The sequence below is a fragment of the Panthera pardus genome, unplaced genomic scaffold (assembly GCF_024362965.1).
Source record: "Panthera pardus isolate Hobbes unplaced genomic scaffold, ASM2436296v1 HiC_scaffold_17, whole genome shotgun sequence".
In the NCBI taxonomy this organism is placed as follows: domain Eukaryota; kingdom Metazoa; phylum Chordata; class Mammalia; order Carnivora; family Felidae; genus Panthera; species Panthera pardus.
This window is the reverse complement of record NW_026526732.1, coordinates 149,193,847-149,200,516: the sequence shown is the minus strand read 5'-3', so window position 1 is coordinate 149,200,516 and position 6,670 is coordinate 149,193,847.

Sequence of the window (6,670 nt, the reverse complement as noted above, 5' to 3'; positions counted from 1 at the left end):
CGTTCATTGAATCCAGTTTCCCATTGTGGGGGCATTTAGTTGGATCTCAATCCTTAAAATTACGGTAAGGCATGCTGCAGTAAATATTTTTGAACATACATATTTGCATGGTTGCCTAAGTGATTCCATAGGCTGAGTTCCTAGAAGGGAAACCACTGAGTCAAAGAGTCAAAGGATAGGCTTATTTTGAAAGCTTTTGGTATCTAAGTGTTGTCGAGTCATTCTCCAGAAAGCAGCACAGGACCGCACCTGGGCCGTAGTGTCTGTGCATGCCCTTATTCTCGCCGACCCTGCTGATCAGAATCGGAATACCTACCACTTTGACAGGTGAAATGGTGTTTCATTGTTTTCAATTGTGCTTGCTGGAGAGCTGACATTATTTTCATCTATTTAGTGGCTATTCTTGTTTCTTCTTCGTGAGTTTCCTGTGTGTGTTTCTGTCCCATTGTCCTGTTTATGTCATTGCCACTTTCCCATCATCTTTGTTAGTTGATGGCAGCTCTGAGGATGGAGTCTTGGGCAGAAGAAACCTAGTGTGAAAAGTCTCTCCTTTTGCTACCTTCTGGTTTGTTGACTGGTGGACAGGGTGAGATTTGATGTTTGTGAGAAGGGAAAGGAAAATAAGAAGGGACACTATGCTTCTCACGGAACTGTGAAGACCTGAGTAGAAAAAATGAAACTCTCCATTTCTTCCACATTCTTGACCCCACATTTTGTGTGTGAGTGTGTGTGTGTGTGTGTGTGTGTGTGTGTGTGTGTGGAAAAGGAGGCTAGTGCACTAGGCCGCAGCTTGAGAGAATGAAAGGATAACAGAGACAGAAAGGGAGTGGTTGGGTAGAAGGGGTCCTGGGGTGTGATAGGGCAGAAGCTGAGTTTAAAGACAGTGTCAGTGGGGTGTATGGGTGGCTCAGTTAAGTGTCCAAATCTTGATTTCAGCTCAGGTCATGATCTCGTTGTTCATGAGCCCAAGTACTGTGTCGGGCTCTGTACTGGTGGCTTGAAGCCTGCTTGGGATTCTCTGTCTCCTTCTCTCTCTGCCCCTCCCCTGCTCTCTCTCTCTCTCACAAAAATAAATAAACATAAAAAATAGACGGGGCACCTTGGTGGCTCAGTCAGTTGAGCACCCCACTTCGGCTCAGGTCGTGATCTTGTGGTTCCTGAGTTTGAGCCCTGAGTCGGGCTCTGTGCTTACAGCTCGGAGCCTGGAGCCTGCTTCGGGTGCTGTGTCTCCCGCTCTCTCTGCCTCTCCCCCACTTGCACTCTGTCTTTCTCTCTCAAAAATAAATAAACATTAAAAAAGAAGACATTGTCAAGAAAGTGCACAGCCCACTTCTTGCCTTATCCCTACCTAAGGAAGACAGCATGCACCTGTTCAGGTGTTATGAGCTGTGCTTGGGTCACAGATACTCTCCCTGGCCTTAGGATCTTACTGTCCAAAAGAGTATTGATGCTTTCCTAAGAGCTTGTTTCTCTGTCCCAGGAGACACAGAAAGTTCTTTCTGGTGTAAAGTGACCTCATTCCTTACAACATCCCATCAAATAGAGGTTTGTTGTACTCAACTGACTTTTCTTATATTGTATATCCCCTGAGGAGAATAAACTTGTCAATCATTCACACTTTAGTCCTGGGGACTTTTGACCTTAAGATAGGATCCATCTCTGAGCTGGGCCTTGATAATGTGACCAAACACAGAGAAGATGCTCACGGTAGATGTAGAAATGCACAACAGTTGGCCCACCCTGAGAGATTACTTGTGATTATATAGTTCAGGAGACTTGGAGCCTCTCTTGTTCCCTCAGACCTCCCTTCCCTGCTGGTGACTTCTCGTCTCCTCAACTTTGTACCACTGTGGTGTCCATGGTGCAATCTCTGGGCCTCTTCTATTTTTCGTCTGTCCCTGGGTGATCCCATCCAGTCTCATGTCTTTGCCAGATTTTTTAAAAAATTTTTTTCTTTTTTTTTTTTAATATATGAAATTTATTGTCAAATTGGTTTCCATACAACACCCAGTGCTCATCCCAAAAGGTGCCCTCCTCAATACCCATCACCCACCCTCCCTTCCCTCCCACCCCCCATCAACCCTCAGTTTGTTCTCAGTTTTTAACAGTCTCTTATGCTTTGGCTCTCTTCCACTCTAACCTTTTTTTTTTTTCTTCCTTCCCCTCCCCCATGGGTTTCTGTTAAGTTTCTCAGGATCCACATAAGAGTGAAACCATATGGTATCTGTCTTTCTCTGTATGGCTTATTTCACTTAGCATCACACTCTCCAGTTCCATCCACGTTGCTACAAAAGGCCATATTTCATTCTTTCTCATTGCCACATAGTATTCCATTGTGTATATAAACCACAATTTCTTTATCCATTCATCAGTTGATGGACATTTAGGCTCTTTCCATAATTTGGCTATTGTTGAGAGTGCTGCTATAAACATTGGGGTACAAGTGCCCCTATGCATCAGTCCTCCTGTATCCCTTGGATAAATTCCTAGCAGTGCTATTGCTGGGTCATAGGGTAGGTCTATTTTTAATTTTCTGAGGAACCTCCACACTGCTTTCCAGAGCGGCTGCACCAATTTGCATTCCCACCAACAGTGCAAGAGGGTTCCTGTTCTCCACATCCTCTCCAGCATCTATAGTCTCCTGATTTGTTCATTTTGGCCACTCTGACTGGCGAGAGGTGATATCTGAGTGTGGTTTTGATTTGTATTTCCCTGATGAGGAGCGACGTTGAACATCTTTTCATGTGCCTGTTGGCCATCCGGATGTCTTCTTTAGAGAAGTGTCTATTCATGTTTTCTGCCCATTTCTTCACTGGGTTATTTGTTTTTTGGGTGTGGAGTTTGGTGAGCTCTTTATAGATTTTAGATACTAGCCCTTTGTCCGATATGTCATTTGCAAATATCTTTTCCCATTCCGTTGGTTGCCTTTTAGTTTTGTTGGTTGTTTCCTTTGCAGTGCAGAAGCTTTTTATCTTCATAAGGTCCCAGTAATTCACTTTTGCTTTTAATTCCCTTGCCTTTGGGGATGTGTCGAGTAAGAGATTGCTACGGCTGAGGTCAGAGAGGTCTTTTCCTGCTTTCTCCTCTAAGGTTTTGATGGTTTCCTGTCTCACATTCAGGTCTTTTATCCATTTTGAGTTTATTTTTGTGAATGGTGTGAGAAAGTGGTCTAGTTTCAACCTTCTGCATGTTGCTGTCCAGTTCTCCCAGCACCATTTGTTAAAGAGACTGTCTTTTTTCCATTGGATGTTCTTTCCTGCTTTGTCAAAGATGAGTTGGCCATACGTTTGTGGGTCTAGTTCTGGGGTTTCTATTCTATTCCATTGGTCTATGTGTCTGTTTTTGTGCCAATACCATGCTGTCTTGATGATGACAGCTTTGTAGTAGAGGCTAAAGTCTGGGATTGTGATGCCTCCTGCTTTGGTCTTCTTCTTCAAAATTACTTTGGCTATTCGGGGCCTTTTGTGGTTCCATATGAATTTTAGGATTGCTTGTTCTAGTTTCGAGAAGAATGCTGGTGCAATTTTGATTGGGATTGCATTGAATGTGTAGATAGCTTTGGGTAGTATTGACATTTTGACAATATTTATTCTTCCAATCCATGAGCAGGGAATGTCTTTCCATTTCTTTATATCTTCTTCAATTACCTTCATAAGCTTTCTATAGTTTTCAGCATACAGATCTTTTACATCTTTGGTTAGATTTATTCCTAGGTATTTTATGCTCTTGGGGCAATTATGAATGGGATCAGTTTCTTTATTTGTCTTTCTGTTGCTTCATTGTTAGTGTATAAGAATGCAACTGATTTCTGTACATTGATTTTGTATCCTGCAACTTTGCTGAATTCATGTATCAGTTCTAGCAGACTTTTGCTGGAGTCTATCGGATTTTCCGTGTATAATATCATGTCATCTGCAAAAAGCGAAAGCTTGACTTCATCTTTGCCAATTTGGATGCCTTTGATTTCCTTTTGTTGTCTGATTGCTGATGCTAGTACTTCCAGCACTATGTTAAATAACAGTGGTGAGAGTGGGCATCCCTGTCTTGTTCATGATCTCAGGGAAAAAGCTCTCAGTTTTTCCCCGTTGAGGATGATGTTAGCTGTGGGCTTTTCATAAATGGCTTTTATGATGTTTAAGTATGTTCCTTCTATCCAGACTTTCTCAAGGGTTTTTATTAAGAAAGGGTGCTGGATTTTGTCAAAGGCCTTTTCTGCATCGATTGACAAGATCATATGGTTCTTCTCTTTTTTGTTGTTAATGTGATGTATCACCTTGATTGATTTGCGAATGTTGAACCAGCCCTGCATCCCAGGAATGAATCCCACTTGATCATGGTGAATAATTCTTTTTATATGCTGTTGAATTCGATTTGCTAGTATGTTATTGAGAATTTTTGCATCGATATTCATCAGGGATATTGGCCTGTAGTTCTTTTTTTTTACTGGGTCTCTGTCTGGTTTAGGAATCAAAGTAATACTGGCTTCATAGAATGAGTCTGGAAGTTTTCCTTCCCTTTCTATTTCTTGGAATAGCTTGAGAAGGATAGGTATTATCTCTGCTTTAAACGTCTGGTAGAACTCCCCTGGGAAGCCATCTGGTCCTGGACTCTTATTTGTTGGGAGATTTTTGATAACCGATTCAATTTCTTTGCTGGTTATGGGTCTGTTCAAGCTTTCTATTTCCTCCTGATTGAGTTTTGGAAGAGTGTGGGTGTTTAGGAATTTGTCCATTTCTTCCAGGTTGTCCAATTTGTTGGCATATAATTTTTCATAGTATTCCCTGATAATTGTTTGTATCTCTGAGGGATTGGTTGTAATCATTCCATTTTCATTCATGATTTTATCTATTTGGGTCATCTCCCTTTTCTTTTTGAGAAGCCTGGCTAGAGGTTTGTCAATTTTGTTTATTTTTTCAAAAAACCAACTCTTGGTTTCGTTGATCTGCTCTACAGTTTTTTTAGATTCTATATTGTTTATTTCTGCTCTGATCTTTATTATTTCTCTTCTTCTGCTGGGTTTAGGCTGCCTTTGCTGTTCTGCTTCTAGTTCCTTTAGGTGTGCTGTTAGATTTTGTATTCGGGATTTTTCTTGTTTCTTGAGATAGGCCTGGATTGCAATGTATTTTCCTCTCAGGATTGCCTTCGCTGCGTCCCAAAGCGTTTGGATTGTTGTATTTTCATTTTCGTTTGTTTCCATGTATTTTTTAATTTCTTCTCTAATTGCCTGGTTGACCCACTCATTCGTTAGTAGGGTGTTCTTTAACTCCATGCTTTTGGAGGCTTTCCAGACTTTTTCCTGTGGTTGATTTCAAGCTTCATAGCATTGTGGTCTGAAAGTATGCATGGTATAATTTCAATTCTTGTAAACTTATGAAGGGCTGTTTTGTGACCCAGCATATGATCTATCTTGGAGAATGTTCCATGTGCACTCGAGAAGAAAGTATATTCTGTTGCTTTGGGATGCAGAGTTCTAAATATATCTGTCAAGTCCATCTGATCCCATGTATCATTCAGGGCCCTTGTTTCTTTATTGACCGTGTGTCTAGATGATCTATCCATTTCTGTAAGTGGGGTGTTAAAGTCCCGTGCAATTACCACATTCTTATCAATAAGGTTGCTTATGTTTATGAGTAATTGTTTTATATATTTGGGGGCTCTGGTATTTTGTGCATAGACATTTATAATTGTTAGCTCTTCCTGATGGATAGACCCTGTAATTATTATATAATGCCCTTCTTCATCTCTTGTTACAGCCTTTAATTTAAAGTCTAGTTTGTCTGATATAAGTATGGCTACTCCAGCTTTCTTTTGGCTTCCAGTAGCATGATATATAGTTCTCCATCCTCTCACTCTCAATCTAAAGGTGTCCTCAGATCTAAAATGAGTCTCTTGTGGACAGCAAATAGATGGGTCTTGTTTTTTTTATCCATTCTGATACCCTATGTCTTTTAGTTGGCGCATTTAATCCATTTACATTCAGTGTTATTATAGAAAGATACGGGTTTAGAGTCATTGTGATGTCTGTATGTTTTATGCTTGTAGTGATGTCTCTGGTACTTTGTCTCACAGGATCCCCCTTAGGATCTCTTGTAGGGCTGGTTTCGTGGTGACAAATTCCTTCAGTTTTTGTTTGCTTGGGAAGACCTTTATCTCTCCTTCTATTCTAAATGACAGACTTGCTGGATAAAGGATTCTCGGCTGCATTCTTTTTCTGTTTAGCACACTGAAGATATCGTGCCAATCCTTTCTGGCCTGCCAAGTTTCAAAAGAGAGATCAGTCACGAGTCTTATAGGTCTCCCTTTATATGTGAGTGCACGTTTATCCCTTGCTGCTCTCAGAATTTTCTCTTTATCTTTGTATTTTGCCAGTTTCACTATGATATGTCTTGCAGAAGATCGATTCGAGTTACGTCTGAAGGGAGTTCTCTGTGCCTCTTGGATTTCAATGCCTTTTTCCTTCCCCAGGTCAGGGAAGTTCTCAGCTATAATTTCTTCAAGTACCCCTTCAGCACCTTTCCCTCTCTCTTCCTCCTCTGGGATACCAATTATGCGTGTATTATTTCTTTTTAGTGTATCACTTAGTTCTCCAATTTTCCCCTCATACTCCTGGATTTTTTTATCTCTCTTTCTCTCAGCTTCCTCTTTTTCCATAACTTTATCTTCTAGTTCA